The 18977-nt window shown below is 46.5% G+C and overlaps 1 pseudogene; it reads right to left on the bottom strand.

The window, feature by feature from the left end:
• Nucleotides 1-14634: 14634 nt before the first annotated feature.
• Nucleotides 14635-17097, bottom strand: LOC134089292 (carbohydrate sulfotransferase 12-like; annotated as a pseudogene).
• Between the last annotated feature and the right edge of the window lie 1880 nt (nucleotides 17098-18977).

The following is an 18977-nucleotide window of genomic DNA, read 5'->3' on the forward strand; positions in this document are numbered from 1 at the left end:
CAAAATTGCTTGGAGAGCTGTGTGCGCAGAGGAGGGGATATTAAAGTCATAGATGCTTTATCTCTCGCGGGCCTTATCTTTACGATTTTCGGGGGTGGACCAATCGCACATTTTCGTCAGATGCATTTTCACACCGGTGGGCGAAGCAGAGCAGGATTTTGGGGGGGACTGTGGGAGCCCGGGGACGGGGACGCGGACGCCCTCGCGCTTTTTTGGCAAATGACCCAAAAAAACAGACTCGGCTCGTCTGAGGGGGTTCTCACAAGAGGGACTCGCTAGCGCCAAAGGTCACGATGAATCACAGAGGAGCAAAAACAGCGGAGTAATTATAGAGGCAACGCAGCCCCCCCCCGTGGAAACTAGACGAGCGCGCGAGAGATTTTTTAGCAAACGACCCGGCACAGACTCATCTTCTCTTGGGTCACGCGCGAGTCGAAAAGGTCACAGAAGAGCTACACGCTGGAGTAATTATAGTTAGCAGCCCGGCTTGCCGAGCCAATGCAGTCTCTAGATTGTGGTGAGAAATGTGGGAGAGTGAGATATGTCGTGGCAAGCAGCGACGGTTCAAAAAATGCTATTCTCCGATTCAGTCACGGTGCTTGGACCCATATTGGCAAGTGCACAGATAAGTCCGAGTCACCATGCCTCCTGTTAGATAAGGGTATAGGGCTCCTACAACCAGCTGGGATTGGCTCTTGGAATTCGGCATTATGATTAGCAATGGGAGAGGGCTGAGATTTTACAAGCGGATGCAGTCTCTATAATCGTAGCTGTTAAAGCAATTTGCCCTGCGGGTAGGTGGAAATGTAAACGAATTCCAACCATGAATATTATGCTCGTTCGACTTGATGCAGCGCTGCTCAGATCTGACTTCAGGTGATGTGATGCACGCTGGGTTCAACACAATGCATGCTGGTTAGAAATGCTGTCTGGCTTCCCCTGGCATGGCAGGAAGTCACCATGCAGGATGTTTGCCTGAAGAAGAAGACCCAGCAGGGTCCAAACGTTGCCTATCCTTTTATTATAACGTTAAATGTGGAAGTTTAACGTAGGCTAGTGTTGCGGACATTAAATTTTTTTCACTGGAGTCACCAGGATGTTTGCCTGAAGAAGACCCAGCAGTAGTGATGCGCGGGTGGGCTTTTTTTAAAACCCGCACCAACCCGACTTTTCAGGAGATCCAAACCGCCCCGCCCAATCCGCAAAAATATGTTCGAATTGTGACCCAAATCCGACCCGACCCGCGGAAAGGAAAAAAACGCACCTATAACGTCTTTCGTAGCCTAATTAGCCTAATTCTCCCACATGAGGACAACTTCCACACCATTCATAATCTGCAGCCTAGACATAGCAAGTTTACAATCATAACAAGTTTACATTCATATTTCCCCTTGCAACTTCATAGGCTAGCCTAGGCCTACTTTTGCGTGAAACACTGCCAAGCATTTAACAAGCACAGCTGTTTATTCGTGTATGACAGAAGCAAGGTGTTCTCACATTGTGCACAACCTTCGATATCCCAGATCATTAGGCTCCATGTCCATAAAGTAGCGAATGCGTTTTCAGTCATCACGCATGGCGCAATTGGGTGCTGAATTTAGGAGAAATTATGTTTTGCGCTCGACCACACCGTGTATTGCAGGCGCATCGCCACCTAATATGTCGGAAGTTAACAAGTGAGAAATGTGCATTTTTACTTTTTTTACCCGACCCACCCGCAATATTTAGAAAAAACTACTAGGCCTACCCAAATCCGCCCGACCCGCGGGTAAACCCGCGGATATCCGCGGGTAATGGGCTGAACCGCGCATCACTACCCAGCAGGGTCGAAACGTTGCCTATCCTTTTACTATAACGTTATATGTGGAAGTTTAAAGTAGTTGTTTCGGACATTACATTTTTTTCACTGGAGTCACCAGGATGTTACCATGTCACATGACCTTAAGACCTCGTGGGAGCGAGGCACCTGCAGTCAGCTTGTGCTGCTGCTCACCACAAATGACGGACCATTACAACAGCTGTGTCTTGCCATCCATTAGGTGAACGACTAAAAAACAATCTCGCAATATCAATGGCCTTGCTCCCAGAAACAAGTCAAGGGCATCTTATATGCTATTTACACCTTGAGATTGGGTGCCCCTCATACGCCCACATGTCAAAGAAATCCTGGCCCATGTCAACACACACACGCACACACACATAAAATCTGAAATGCTGAAAAAGGAATATTATCAAATAGGAAGGAGACTGGAGCACACTGATCTCAAGTTTATTGTTTGCACCATTAAAGACTGCAAGTGAGATCAGTGTGCTCCAGTCTCCTTCCTATTTGATTCTCCTGAAAGTCCTACTGAGAAGCACCTGAAACAGCAGACGATTTTGGATTTTGGATGCGCAGAGTTCTTCATTTGAAAAAGGAATATTATCCTCAGTGTATTTGAGTGACAACCACTCTCATGTAGAACGACAGCGCTTGTCCATCTGGATGCATCGGCGCATCACTATTTTATGCGTGCTGTGCTCTGTGCTGTGCACGCGGTGGCCCAAAGGGAGAGTACCTGGACAGCAGTTACCAGGACAGAAGTAATGCGACTTCATTACAGTTAAAGGAATAGTTCGGAACTTTGGACATAGGACCTCATTTCCAACTTAGCTGGGGTGATACAGGTCGGTGGAGACTGTTTACTTCATTACCGTTAAGGCCTTGGTCTGCGCATAGTCACCCACATGAGTGTGGCGCACTCCACTTTCGACGCTCGATTACGTTAGATTTGGTTGTTTTCAATACGATTCTGCACCGCGGTTTTGAACTCTGTGTTGATTGCAATGCATGTCTAGTTTGATTGGTGGGGCTCAATTAATATCCATCGCATATCGTATGCTTCTCGTTGAAACATGTCGTGTATGTATCAGCGCTAACTCATGTCTAGGGCAGTATGCGTAGCGGAGCCCGGTGCCGACATGCATGCGGGACACACCCGGCTTATGACATTTGAACTCTGTCGACACCTCCGTTGGTGTGCGGGGTTGTGTTCAGAACGATATTGTCAAAGTAATCGAATGTCGGAGTGCACCGCACTTACGTCAGCGCTTAAGACTCCTCCCCAGCATGTCTGCTGCCGTGTCAATTACAATTTGTGTCTACTTTTGTCGGTTTCGCTCAACAGAAATCAATTGTACATGTACTGTACATCGAATGCAAAATGTTGGCAGCGTCGACATGATTGCGTGGTGTAGTTTGCCGACACAAAGTCAAGTCATGTTGGAGGCTGTACATGGAGCTCTTTAAGACTCCGCCTCCACACATCTTGGGTAAGGTGCGGTGCACTGAGGAGACGTGGCGACAGGGATGAGGAGAGAGGGAGGTGGGGAGAGGAGGTGTGAATGCCTCTTAGTGTTGTTTGGCTTTGTTTTGGCTTTGTTCTCGACATTATTTAATCCATTTGACATTGCTTTTGAAAGCAGGGCGGGGGGGGGGGGACACAACACGCCTATGGTGATATGCTTTCTTCATGAGTTTTTTTTTTTTTTTCTTACACAGGGTGTGTCACATACCCCCTAGCCTAGAGAAGAGGCCTGCTCAGAAGTGACAAGCAACAGCAACAAAGATGTCAATATCACAGCCTCGGTGAGGATGCATTTCAAGACTGTCATTGAAATCAGTTCTCTCTCGCAGATTGATCTGGAGAGGAAGATGAAATGAGAATGGACTCTATCCGTAGAGCCACTGACAGCGTATTCAAGGATGTTAAAATGTTAAAATAATAGAGAACCCCCCCGCATCCCCCCCCCCCCACCCCACCCCCCAGCACACACAAACAGGGTGGACCCTCTGGAGAGATGACCACTACATCATCCAGGTAGACGAAACCTAAACGTTAATCTAACAATTGCTCATTCAGTGATGCTGCCATGGAGATATGAACTGTGAGCTGCATCACTCACTGCTGTCAGTATCTATGGTATGCGAAAGCTCATTTCTATGGTATACGAATGCCCAAGATGCACACCACTGACAGCACGTCTATTCTATTGGACAGTCCTATCGACAGAAGCATCCATCAGCACCACAGGGAATGACCGAGCGTATCAGAGAGCTGATGGTCTTTTGGGCCCCCACCGTCGACTTCAAGGCAGCGCTGCCTTGCCTGACCCTGACCCTAACGCGAACGCGCTGCCTTGTCGATGTCGAACTTTGAGGGCCCCCATGAGGCCATATATCGAACGCAAGATGATCGATGACCGAAACCTTTCCCACAGTCCCAAACTCTATTATGTCCGTGACCAAATTGTGTGCCAGGTGTGCTTTTTTTTTTTTAGCAGCTGTCAGGATCTGTCACATGGGAGATCTCACCAGAGGCTCCATACATAATACATCACAACCAAAGGAACCAAGGCCAGGTTTTTTACGGGAGTAGTGTATCTAAGAGCTCCGGAAAGATGGAATGTGGAATGAGAGGAGAATGAGAGGATTGCCGAGAAAACCGAGGCTGGATTGGATGTGTGAGAGAGATTTGTGCCTCTACAGTGTCACACCGCAAACCGCTCCTACTGCATAGCTATTTTACAAGCCTTTATTTTGAAAACAGCGAATAGGAGGGAGGGGGTGAGTGGAAGAATCACAGGAAGGATGGAAGGTGGGATAGAGAGAGAGAGAAAAAAGTGAAAGGATGAAGATGATGAGAGCGGACAGAACAGAGGGGGGCTGGAAGGGTAGAGCATTTTAGAAGGGGGGAGAAGAACGGAAAGCTAGAAATAGTAACAGCCACCCCGTCACCCCTATGACTAAGCCCTGCCTTGTCTGAAATAGCAGAGAGGTTCGGGGTCAGTGGAGATGTGCAGATGTCAAACGTGTGAGCAGAAGATGACAGGTAACCTCTTGTGCTCAGCTCACACACCCAAAATACTGTAGTAGGTCTTTGTATAAAGGCCTTTGTTTTACACGGATGGAAAAAAACTAATGGGAAATAAAACAAATGGATGAGAGAGGGAGAGAGAGAGAGAGAGAGGGGAGAGAGGGAGGGAGAGAGAGCATAACACTATTGCTGCTTGATATATTGTCTCATTCTAATCTGTTAATATTTAGTTTTGACGATACTGTGTCCAAACTTTGAGTTTTGTCAAACAGAGTGAGGATAAGAGAAGAAGGTAGGGAGAGAGGGAGAGAGAGAGAGAGAGGGGAAGATAGAGGGAGAGTGAGAGTGATGGGAAGAGGGAGGGTGAAATAGGGCCCCAGTATCGGGCATCAGGCCAGAGTGTTGCTCTTCTCTTGAATAGACCGCCCCCGCCCCCCAACACACCCACCCACCCACACACACACCACCACCAGACATCCATCACACATCCTTCACAAACAGGCTGCATCACACCCTGAAGCACACACCCCAGTGACGTCAAACAATGATGCAGGAATCCACGAGGGAGGGTCGGGAGTGTGTGTGTGTGTGTGTGTGTGTGTGTGTGTGATATAGACTTGTGCCTTGGTCACATACAGTTGAGTAGCGTATCGTGTTGACAAGTAACCTGTATACATACAATACGTGCACAGCCTGTTACTCACGACGCATACAGCGCATTCCCAGACTGACACGATACAGCACAACAACTTGCACTCTGTGCCATTGCGTTGCATAAAACACAATGTTAAAACATAACATGCATACAGTTGGAGTCAACAGACTCGTTTTAAATCCGAACACCTCGTACAAAGTACACAACTAAGGTAAAACACGTCGAGGGCGGATTTGTTACAGAGGCTCGCCTCTGGCTAACTGGCTATTTCTGGGCTCTGATGGACAGGAGGACAAATGAGTTCTTGAAGCGGTTGAGGCAGAACTCGGGGGACTGTGTGTGGCACCGGCCCCGAGGGGAGAGGCTGGCGGTGAGGGTGGAGGAGGACTCGGCCAGGGGTCAAACATCAGTGTTGACCCGCGCCTGTCCGTCTGATGTTTGCGATGTTTGTTTCATCAAAGACGACAGCCGCGAGAGAGTACATGGGAGTACACACTGCCCGACTGACATTGCTCTCTGTCTCTCTCTCTCTCTGTCTCTTTTTCCTCTCTTTCTCTCTCTCTCTCTCTTTTTCTGTGTCGCTCTCTCTCCCTGTTGATCTGGGCGTTTAGCTGTTCACTGAGCTTACCGAACTGGGGTGAGCTTCCATACTGCAAGACACTCTGGAGAACAGTGTAAGACAAGAGGAACCTTTCTGGTGGATGCCCAAGACCCTCCGCCTACGTTAGACCCTGGTGGAAAGCCATCGACAAAGACAGGAAACATGATGCAGCGTTTTTAAAGAAAGTCGTTTATTGAATAATTAAGGTTAAGCCTTAAGGTTAAACTGAGTGTGTATGATGAGAGTGACATGAGTGTGAGGTGCATTAAGGGAAAATAGCAAAAAGAATAATCAAAAGTAACAGCACAACGAAAGCACAGGCCCCAGCAAGGAATCTGCCTCCTAAACAAAAATAACCCCAGTAACTGACATCTTTTGCATTATCTATTTATCTGACACAAAGCGACTTTACAGACTCCACTTACAGTGCCTTGCTCAGGGGCACAACTTGGGACATCTCCAAGGATCCAGGGAAGAGGGAGCAGCAGACATCTTGGGACATCTCCAAGGATCCAGGGAAGAGGGAGCATCTCCAACAGCTTCATTGGTTGCCAGTTAAGTCACGCATCGCCTACAAGATCCTCCTGCTCACCTACAAATCTCTCCATGGACTCTCACCTCAATACCTCACTGATCTCCTCCACCCCTACACTCAGTCACGCTCCCTGCGGTCCTCTGACAAGGACCTGCTGGCCATTCCCCGCACCAGGTTGCGGACTTTTGGGGACAGGGCTTTTTCTGTCAATGCTCCCACACTCTAGAATACCCTACCACTCCATGTCTGCTCTGCCCCGTCCCTGTCCATGTTCAAAAAGCACCTCAAAACATTTCTCTTCACAAAGTCCTTTGACCCCTAACACCCCCCCCCCCTCTCTCATTTGTTAAGCGACCTTGGGTATTATGAAAGGCGCTATATAAATCCAATATATTATTATTATTATTATTATCTCCAAGGATCCAGGGAAGAGGGAGCAGCAGACATCTTGGGACATCTCCAAGGATCCAGAGGGCCATCTCACACACACGTTCACAATACTGCTGATGGCCCCATCAGTGCCTCTGGCCTCTGGACTGCTAAGGATCTATCTGCAGGCCTGCATCCAGCCGCCACCCCAAATCAGAAAAAGCTGGGAGGTTATGCAAAATGTAAATACAAAATAAATAAATAAATATTTTTTAAAAAACTTCACATCTGAGTTGCTCCGGTGAACCCCTTTTTCTGTAAACACAAACAGTATGTGTGATAACATACAAATCTCGTAAACATGTATTTATAGCTGTAAAAACGACAGTAAACGGAGCACTATAATAAGTTGGATAGTTGGATAAAGGCCCTCTTCTCTTTAGCACAGAGGAGTCCGATTTCCAAAAAAATACCCGTAATTTCCCGACTTTTAGCCGCGGCTTATACATTGATTTTTCTAAATTTCTTCAGCTATGAGGTTAATACACAGGGACAGTTTATATGGTATCAATATGGTTTTGTTTCTTTTATCTTGCATAAAACACTGTCCCGGGGCTTATACACAATGCGGCTTATATGAGGGAAATGATTGGTCTCACCTTTTCCACTTTACCTCGGTCCATGTTAAACCAGCTCAGGCCCAGATAAGACGGTGGCATTTCTGCACCACGTCTAAATACAATTTCTTCTTTTGCATCTTTACTTCTAAGAGAATCTGTCTTCTGGGAGGCTCTTTTTCATACCTAATCATGCTGCCAGTTACCCATGGATTAAAGTGAAAAAAAATCATCTGACTGAAATTTTTTTGTCCAAAAAAAAAAAAAAAAATGACACATGCAAGTGATACAAATCAAAGGGCCTTAGCATAGACCTACGTAAAATAGGGCCATACAGACTAATTGTACCCTCCGTTTACAAGTAACACATTTTAAAGTAGGCCTAGCTATTCAATACTGCAGACTGTTGCTTATTAAGAGTGCTCCCAGGGCCGGCCATAGCCCAATTCCCCCCCCCCCCCCCCCCAAAATTTTTTTTTAAAGGGGGTTGGGGGAGAAAATTGGGGAGATTAGGGCCAGCATTACGCCTAAAATACATGTATGTCTCCAAAACATTCCTCATCTGTTATCAGACATGCATGAAAACAATTAAAACTCACAACCATAGGTTATTTACCGTCAGATAGGCCTCTGTTATTGAAGATTTGGAATAATTGATTTGAAATGTAATATGCTAAAGAATTCTGATGTTTTCTGATGTCAGGATGTAATTTGGTGTAACTTTACTTAGTGTGATTAGGCCCTAGGTGACATGTTGTTTAATTAGGTGCATGTCACTTTAAGAGGTTTTAGTTTTTGGGTAAGAACGTGATGCACGCACGGCATGAATGTTCCATGGTTTTTCTGACCATGTTAGTCGTGTCAATTATATGAGTCTGAACTGTGCTTTTTGTTACAATAAACATTCAAGAACATTAACTGGAAGACAAGACGTTTTTATAAGAACACGCGTCAGTAATACTGTAGGACTCCTATTAGATAAGTTTCATTAATTGGAAACGGACCTACGACTTTCTCTTTGAAGAAGACAAATTAGGCAAACTTTAGGCTATAGACATAGCCTAAGCTACTGGATCCCTTTGAATTGTATAAGTTAACCTTGTTGGCTTATTATAATTATTTTTAGAGAAATTAGTAGTTAAACTGAAACAGTAGGATAGCCTAATAGTGGCGTGGCGCAGACACACACTTTCCCGTAGTCTGTCTCTGCGTTTCGGGCGCACCCGACTCTATTAATATTAATAATGACCGAAAGTAGGCTATAGCCATGTTCTTTTTGACAATTCATCTTTAAGCTCCCCAACACTGCCGACCTCTAAGTAGCCTAATTTGATGAGATCGGGGAACTACACAGCAAGTGCGGACAAGAAGTCATCGCAAACAACGCAGACCTTTGCGCAGCTAGTGCGTGGATGTCTGTCCTGATGCTATTCTATAGCCTACTATTACAACTGGCGAAACAACTGTTTATTTTCCTTTTACTTTTATGAAGAACAATTAGCCCAAATCATAGACAAATTAAACTGGAAAAAAACAACAGCATTCCTGAACTTCTGCATAGCTTGTTTAACCTACAAAAGCCTAATAGGCTGCGGCTCCAATGTAGGATAAATCAGGACTGTTCTTTCATCTGTTTCAATAGACCTTTCTTTCGTTTATTATTGAATCATTATGATGTTGATGATTATTATTATTAGAAGTAATAGTAGTATCAGCCTAATAGTGGTAGTAGTAGCCTGGTAGCAGCCTAATGTTCATCAACGCAGGTGCACCAACGCACTTATTTATTTATTTTGCGCATTGACATCTAGCGCCTCCGGTTGACGGAAATCCGTCGTAGCGACGGAAAACTTTAATCCATGGTTACCCTCCTTTTGTTTTCTTTTCTTTATCATAAACTTTTCCAGCACTTTCTTGGCCCCATCCCAACTCTTTTGAAACGTATTGCTGGTATCAAATTCAAAATGAACATATATTTTCAACATTTGAAATACTGTCTGCATCCTTTTCGCAGCTAAATATTAAGTTATGAGATTTGCAGATTATGACATTCTTTTTCTTTTTTTTTTTGCATTTAACACAACGTCTCAACTTTTGTCTGATTTGGGTCCAAGCATTCAGCAATTCCTTGCTTGACACCCACACACATACACATGCACACACACACATTAATTGTGTCATTTGGCCTCGGCAGCACACATTCAATATTGATGTGCGCATCCTCAAGGGCAATGGGCTGCAATCCCACAGGAGGGTGACACGGGGTGTGGTGTCACTCAAGCACACCGCAGATCAAATTTATCATTCAAGATTTCACATCTGTTGACGTGTGTGTGTGTGTCGGCATTAAATGGTTCCTAGAGTGTTGATGAGTGTCCATATTGTGAATGTATAAAGTGCATTTAATGTTAAAAGTTGCAATTGGTGAGGATGATAAGAGGTGGAGAAACTCTATTTCTGAAATTTCAGAAACTGTTTACTTGCATTTAGCCTCCTCTGAATCTGTGTATGTGAGAGAGAGAGATAGAGAGAGAGAGAGAGAGAGAGTGTGTGTGTGTGTGTGTGTGTGTGTGTGTGTGTGTGTCATGTGAGCACCAGTATTTTGTTTGGCATGTGTAGGACGTGCGAGGGCCATTTCCAGGGACGGTGACCACTGAGGCTAAAATGACCGACCTCTGCAGCTGCCCGCTGGATATTGACGCCGTAGGCGATCGCCTGAACCGCCTGTGGCCCTAGCAGCCACCGTGGAAGTGACATTTCAATGTGTGGTATAAGATAGTCTCTGCTCTGGGACACTGGCAGTCGGCTGTGAGCGCTGTGTGCTTATGGGCATATAGTTGTCTCCCTGCTGGCACTTTTGACGGTGTGGCACTCTGGGCTAGTAATGTGTGATGGGTGGAGAGAGAACGGCTACATCATCTGTGTTCTGATGAGCAGTGTTCAGTTGGCATGTGTATAGTGATGTCGCCCACTAGTGGCAGCATACACTCATTGCACGCATCCCCTATTATTGACATGAGTGGGTGGATACAGCAGTAATGTAAACACATTGAGGAGTGTTTCTCTTTTATTAATATGCCTTGTTGTCAGTGAAACAGTTTCATTGACAAGGCTGTGGTTTTACTGTCTGGAATCATATTTACGGTATGGTTTTACAGTTGTGTTTGTACTGCAGTTTATTGCTGGACTAGGTAATTCATTGAAATACAGGAAATATAATAGTTTTACATTTCTTTTTCAGTTCTTTTTAAAAAGTGTGATAGACGTGTCTAAATTATAAAGATTACATTTGACATTTGATTAGATTTGGTTCATTGGTACATATACTGTAATGATTCAAGCAATTGAATGTGTCTAATTGCTTTTTTTTGGGGGGGGGGGGGACTATTCAACAGAAAAACTGCATTTTGACAGAGAACAAGTACATAAGCAATTTCATGGATGTGCGAAAGAATTTGCTATTTGTTGGAGAATACACAAATGACTAGAAGATGTGGTAGTTGAACTAGTATTTTTGAGAATTTAAATTCTGATAAGATAACTGCACCAAAATGACTGAGGGTTTGTTTCACCAAACAAAAGGCCCACTGCATTTCAAGCAATCTGGGAGTTTTGAAGACTTTGATTGCCCTCTGATCTCCCTTACTTGTATTTTCTTAAACCAATAACATAAGTTCAGTCCTCAGGGTGCACATACACAATTGATATCTCAACTCTACTGTGAGTCACTTGAGGTAAAAAAAAAAAAAAAAAAGGTTGTCACAAGTAGAAGTTGGGCGTGCATGAAACTGTGGCCGCTGTAACCTGATCCGTCTTACTGATACCAGTCTGTCCTGATTTCTTTCCCCTTTGATGCAGTCACGGCAGAAGACTATCAGAGATGTTTATGGCAGTTCAGACGCTGTCCTCAAAACAGCGTACACAAACAAAAACAACAGCTGGAGCCGATTTCGCTACGCGCTGCTCCACTGCGGCACTCCCGGGGTGCGCAGAATTGTTTCTCTGGTCGTCACGCACGATTTGTTTAAAGAACAGTGATGTTGTGTTCACGTTTACGTTACGGGGTAATCACAGCGACACGATAACAGAAGAGAGAACGTTTGAGAACGTTTGAAGCACACCCCCGCTCCCCCCTTGGCCAAGATGTCCCACAGTTAGGTAAATATTATGCACATGACATGCACGAAAGATCTTTCACAGCATAAGAACTGACTGATATCTACTGAGCCAAATGGAATGAGGAGATGGGAACAGAGGCCTACGGGCTTTGATTCAGACCATTTGTGTGTGTCCTTATCACACAACACTGTGTTTTATTCTCTGCATCTGTACTCAATGATAACAAAGCTGAATCTCATTTGTGTGTATCTTTACTGGGTAAAGGTGCTATTTTACACTTTCCATTTTAGTAGCCTAGTCCTTGAAAAGCGTTTTGTAACGCTTATCTTATACTCACTTAATCTAATGTGATGTCCAAATAGTTCAAGTAGAATAGCACATGTCATTGTTTGATTACTGAAACATAGTGATGGGAGATTGCCTGGAGTCGAGGTAGGTGTATCAGAGTTAGTTGTGTACGGTTTACTTTTACAGGGCTGATAGACGGGACATTATCTGTGCCTGAAATGATCAAACACATTCAAAGACAATAGAGAATACATGGCCAAGTTCAAGCCTGAATTCAGGCACCACGTCTGAACACTATCAGGCCTGCTTTTATGTTACTCTATAGTCAGATGAAATGACATCGGAGCTGTGTGGAAGTACAGATTCTCTCAAGAAAAGGTTTGTAAGGAAAATTATCTGTTTGCTTTCCCTTTGTGTGTGTGTGTGTGTGTGTGTAGACTGACCTAATTCACTTGTGGTCACTGAATCCTGGCGAACGTCCAAGAGCCTAACCTGCAGGTTAACAAGAGAGAGACAGACAGTGAAAGGGAACGGGCGGGCATCAGAAAAAGAATGGAAAATAAGTTTCTGTGAAAGTGTGGGAGGGTGAAAGAGGGGAGACAAAGAGATCCCAAAGAATAGAAAGAGAGGAGGAACGCAGTTTTTGGAACTTGAAACTGCACTCTTAGAAAAAAAAGCGCTAGAACCAAAAAAACATGCTTCATTAATGGCACCCCTAAATGGTTCTTGAAACCATGTGGAAGGGTCCATCAAAGGAACCCCTTAGGGTTCTGTAAAGCCTGCATGGTTCTATATACTGTAGCACCCCCAAGAACCCTTTTGTGGAACTGCCGTGAGCTGTACTGTACTGTAGATCTGCCACGTTACTGTCCATCAGCTCGCATTAGCTGCAATGTCACACATTAGGAGTGAGTGTGAAACCTCACCAGCCAGCAAGTGTCAAGAGGTGTCAGACAACGTCTGGTCTACGCCCCAGGAAATACCAGGGCCTGCTTCATGACATAAATGAACTGATTACCGTCGACTATACCAAATAAGGGCACAGTTTCCCTCAAAATACTTTGAGATTCATGGGAGTGTCTCTGTAGAGAAAGTTATTTAAAAGCTGTTCATCAATCTTTGGTTATTCATTTACAGTACAACAAGAATATGGGCGTGCGCAAGCCTACTTACAACAGTTCTGTGCAAGCAGAGCCTTTGTGTTGGAAGGCTGTTCTTCTGAGGGGCCGTGAAGAAATTAGGTCTTTTCAGGGAAACTTTCGCTTTGCCTGGAACGACACACACACAACTGTCATGGTTGTTTGGATAAAGTGTTTGCTACCTCGTTAAATTACACTCCATTCGCCAACTTTGATCACTGAAACAGAATCCTAAATCCACACAAACTCCTTCAAATGGCTTCGGCCTGGGTGTTTAGTGTGATCGTGTATGAAAAGTTTGTTTTCATCTCTCCATAACGACACACCCATCACTGCAACAGATCTGTCTATCTAGATTATACGCTCATAGCAGTAATGGAAAGCGTAAAACAACCTGCAATCTACATTACATTTTTTTCTTCTATGAAAGATTTAAAATATATATTATTTAAGAAAAAAACAACAAACAAAAAAAGATTTAGGCTATATAAGCTATGTTCATCAGCAGCATGTTTACACGTTCCTTCACCATTCAAATCCCATTAACACTCTGGATAGACTCTCAACATTGTTCGAGCATGAGAAGGACAGCTTCAAAAAGAAAACCCCTCCTTATGCGCATAGAGGAGACAAGCACTTAGCTGAAGCTCAGGCTGAAGCACACGGTGTCTGGGGCCAACTTCTGCGGAAAACTAGGGCAGGAACGAGGAGGCTGGTCTGTGGCGTTGTTACGGTTACTGGGGCGTACGCAATCAGCCTACAGGAAGTGCCTGTGTTGTTCACGCACTAGATGTGAATCTGAGATAGCTGGACTGGGAGTGCAACAGCCCTTCTTTTTTTTTTCTTTTTCTTTTAAACAGAAGCATTCAGAGAAGGTCTGCACTCATCACCTTTGAGAGTGAGGATAAAGCCTACCTTACACTGATAGACTTTGACAAGATTTGGGAAAGATTCTTGAAAGAGTAAAGCTTGAATGAGGGGCATCAGTTAAAAGACTACATAATCTTTCAAGAATCTTTCCCAAATCTTGTCTATCAGTGTAAGGTAGGCCTGAGAACCAAACAACACCATAGGGCCTCTCATATTTTTCAGGCATGCGTGCCTTGTCTCTGTATTTTAAGTTACTTGAAGCACAAGATTAACCACACAAATTTGAATGTAGTTTACATTCCCCATTAAAAGTAACAAAAAACCCCAAAACATCTCATGTATAATATAATCTATTATATTATAAATATAATATACAATACATAATAATACACCTAAGAAGTGTCCTAACTGCAGTGTACACTGTGGTAGGCCAGTAGTAAGGACACTTATTATAGTCCCTAACGTGCATCTTGCTACAATATAACAGACTCAAAGAGTACAACGTATTTATTTATTTAGTTACGGCTAATAGAATCAAGGATAAGTAGACTGCATAAAGGATAAAAATCAGAATGATCACTCATCCAGGGTGTTCCACATCTGATGTTTATGGGAAACATTCTTCACATCATGTACAGTACAGATGTAACAATGCGTAAACAGAAAACATGTAATTAAAAATAACAAGAACAAATCACAACAACACATTCCTCTCCCTTTGAAGGCACGGTGAAGCTAGGAGCACTAGGAACAAAGCGCCGCTAATCTCTGCGTTCTAATCACTTGTGTGGGACCCCAGCCACAACATGTCATGGGTTAGCAGTCAGGCCTGTGTGGTTCCTCGGTTCTAACACTTAGCGGAACTAATCAGAGAAGGGACCTTTTGAAGTGACGCTACTGTTGTGTAGAACGGCTACTGGAAAACTCACTGTTGATTAAAACTAACTTTGATGCTTAGAAGCTACTGTCACTCCCTTACTCAACATTAGCGTAGCTACCATAGTATCCTTACTCGACATTAGCTTAGCTACCACAGCATCCTTACTCAACATTAGCTTACTGTAGCTACCACAGCATCCTTGCTCAACATTAGCGTAGCTACCATAGTATCCTTGCTCAACATTAGCGTAGCTACCATAGTATCCTTACTTGACATTAGCTTAGCTACCATAGCCAGCATAGGCAACATTAGCTTAGCTACCATAGCCTCCATAGTCAACATTAGCTTAGCTACCATAGCCACCATAGTCAACATTAGTCCTCTTCAGTCACACAAGAAAACACCATCACTGGAGTGACCCTTGTAAAGGGTCAGTAAGTGCTGTATTGGTATCACACCTGTGAGTGTCACTCATGGAGCAATGTGTCGGGCATGGGATATCCGAATAGCCGGAAATCGGGCTCGTAGAGTTTATAAAGCTTCCGAATGTCCTCGAGCGGAACGTTGGCGAACCAGTCCCGCTCCAGCTGGCCGCGGTCCGGTTCCGGTAGCCGGGCGGGAACTGGATCTGCCGGTCCACGTCCAGGATGTGGAGGAGGTGCCGCGCGTCCTCGTCCAGCGTCTCCAGCTTGCCGACAAAGTCGTAGCCGATCTGGCAAGGGTGGCACAGGCGGTACACCTGCCGCCAGTGCTCGTTGAACGCCTCCTCCTTCTCCGTCTCGGGGTCCAGCAGGTAGCGGACGAAGTCGGCGAACGACGGCCGCAGGCCCTCCTTGAAGGCCTCCCGGGCCGTGGACGGGGGCTGGGTGACGTTGGCGTAGCGGCGGAGCATCCGCTGCGCCGAACTGCCGGTAGAAGTCCTCGTTGGGCTGGGCGAGCTTGTTGCGGAAGGCGGACATGAGGCGCACGAAGGGGTCGCGCACGAACAGGAACTTGGTGTACTTGCGCAGCTTGGCGTGCATGAGGCTGCGCGACGCCTTGCCGTAGCGGCGCCAGAACTTGTTGAAGGTCAGGTGCAGCGTGCCGTTGTGGCTCAGCTCCGACGGCACGTCCTGAGGCCGCCGGTACGGCGTCGGCGCTGCGTCGGGGTCGCTGGGGTCGACGCCGCCCGCTCCTCCTCCTCCGTCTTGCCGCCTCCTGTCGCCGCGACCAGCTTCTCGCCGAGCACGATCATGACCCGTTTCCAGTTGGTGCAGGCCACTTTAGGCACGTAGCAGTAGATGATGCCGTGGCGGTCGTCCACGATCAGGTGGTCCAGCGTCTGGCTGGGGATCTCGTCGAAGGAGCGCCGCTTCCCGGGGAAGTCCAGGTCGCTGTCGGCCGCGCAGGCCTCCTGGAGGTGACGCCGACGCTCCGCCTGGCGCTGAAGGAGGCCGAAGAACGCGGGCGTGGGCGGCACGGGGGGTGGCGGGCGGCTGGACGGCTTGGCGGAGATATTGACTCTGCTGATCTGTGCTGGCGTGGGCTTACTGGTCTGGTTACTATAGGCTACTGTGTTGAGGTGGTGGTGGTGGTTGTTGTTGTGGTAGTTGTGGTGGTTGTTGTGGTGGTGGTGGTGGTGGTTGTGGTTGTGGTTGTGGTTGGCTGTGATGTTTTGGCCTGAGTGGGCGTCAGCTCTGACTCTTGAGGGGGGGGCGGAAGCGTGGTCTCCGGCGGCGACTGCGGCGGCGACCCCCGCGGACCTCCCTGGGGGGTTTTCAGTGCCGGACGCTGCCGCAGCAGCCGAGCCGCCACTGCCGCCGCCGAGTCTTTCGTGGGCCGGGTCTCCGGGGGGTCCGGGTCGGCCATCACCTCGCGGTCGAAGGCGTCCGTGTCCCAGACGAAGGCGTAGCCCTTGTCCTCGCTCGTCCACACGGTCAGCTGCGTGGAGGTGGAGACGACGGCGGGGGGACGCGGGGTGACCGGCGGCGGCGGTGGCGGTGGCTCCTGCCTGACGGCCGCCAGCATGTGATGATGATGAGGAGGAGGAGGAGGAGGGGGGAGGCGGGCGGCGAGGAGCGAAGGTGCAGTCCGGCGTTGCCCACCTCGTCCCAGTACAGGATGATGAGGAAGAGCATGAAGACGGAGCCCAGCAGCAGGCAGAGGCGGAAGAGGCGCAGGTTACCCATCCCTCCCTCCCTCGCTCCCTCGCTCCCTCCGTCCGTCCGTCCGTCCGTCCGTCCGTCCGTCCGTCCGTCCCTCCCTCACCACCCTCGGACAGGCAACGTGGGTGGGTCCCCCCCCCCCCCCCCCCCCCCCCCCTTGGTGGTTCTTATCTCGCGTTCAGCGGTCATGGCAACCGTCATGGAAAATACATGGTGCAAGCCCCTCTGGAGCCTGGGGAACCACAGAGTAAACAGTCAGACAGCAGGAATGGACAACCGTCTTCAGCAAACCCCCCCCCCCCCCCGTAAAGGTGGACAATGAATGAGTACAGCAAAAACATGGGCATTTCATACTCCTGCAGGAAAATTCCACAGATGAACTGATTTCATTAGTAGCTGTGTGATCACGTCCAAGTATTCGACCATTGTGAAAAACACGAAACTTATGAAATAACCCTAACGTGCCATATTCACACAGAGTTAAGTAGTAACAGTCATCAAAAAATAATAATTGTGTGGTTCTTCCAGGCATATTACCTGGTACCTGGTGGCTGGCTGCTGGGGCAAAAGGCTTTCCAGACTTATGTTGTTGAAATTAACACAAACAAAAACGATAAGGAAGACTTATTATATTTTGAGTATTCAGTGAGCGTCTCTATGCTTTTGGCAGAAACAAATACTGTCTCCACTGACGTCTGAGACGCTGGGCCGCCTGGTCTGGTCATGTACCCATGGTCTATGATTTATATGTGTCGTAAAAGTATCAGGGCAAAAAATCAAGTTAAACATCCAAACTCGCATGTAGATGCGAGCAAACGTCCAGCGTCCCTACGTCTACTGAAAGGAGATGAACTTACCCACGGACTGCTAAAAAGATAGGCCCTCAAACTGAAAGGTCCATCTCCATACGAGGCATTCCAAAACTGACCACTGTAATTACAATACTGCTAGAGGTCGGCGGTTAGACCATTTTGTCCCACTGCACTCATCCAACACACCAGAACGTATCTGACCATGGAAGTCATGGAATGTTTTTATATTCTCTGGGTGGCTTTAGTCTCAACAGTTCGCATTACTGTTTTACAGCCAAGGACATGAGACTAGGGCGACTAAAGTCGTTGAAAGAAAATAGTTCGGTGAGACAGAACTAAGGTGATTGCGGTGGAATTTCAGCTATGTCACGGACAAGTTGATGTGTTCCCACGGATACAAATTCATAATGGAAGATGTAGCTCTGTATTTTACACTTCGATGTACTAACTAGGCGTAATGTAACAAGATAGGAAGCTTTCCTACATGTCTTCATAATAATTGAAGTTGTCGGACAGCCCACCAAACGAGATGATGTTTAAAATTACTAGCAGCATGTCTGCAATTAAAATTTTAGCCCCTATGTATGTATCATCATGACCATGCAGACACTGGCGCCAGACACTTGTAGACACGACGCCGCACACACAAATACATGAATAAAGATCCTCCTTACTGATAGCTTGCGTGTCATATGCCGGTGTATTCACCCGGCTGCTCCTTGGATTAACTCACTTTGGTAGACGACGGTCCCATGATCGCGGTTCCCGTGTCTTCTCCCCTGGCTCGGACAGAACAGCAGTAGCCGCAGCAGCCGTGGCTGGGAGAGGCGTGCGCGTGCTAACAGCTGGACAAAACCATGGGAACGAAGAGAACACGGAAAGTATCGCGAGATTTAATTTCGATCTAGACCTACATCAAAGATCCTCCGCTTGAACCCTCTCTGCCTACATGTTGGCGGTATGGTAGCCTACATCATTACAAAGCAGGCTATTTTTTTATAACAGTCTATGGTAGAAACAGGACGACAGTCTGATTATTTTTACAAACATATATGTTTTATTATCTACAAACGTACAAAAACATGACAAGCA

This window comes from Sardina pilchardus, chromosome 1 (assembly GCF_963854185.1).
Source record: "Sardina pilchardus chromosome 1, fSarPil1.1, whole genome shotgun sequence".
In the NCBI taxonomy this organism is placed as follows: domain Eukaryota; kingdom Metazoa; phylum Chordata; class Actinopteri; order Clupeiformes; family Clupeidae; genus Sardina; species Sardina pilchardus.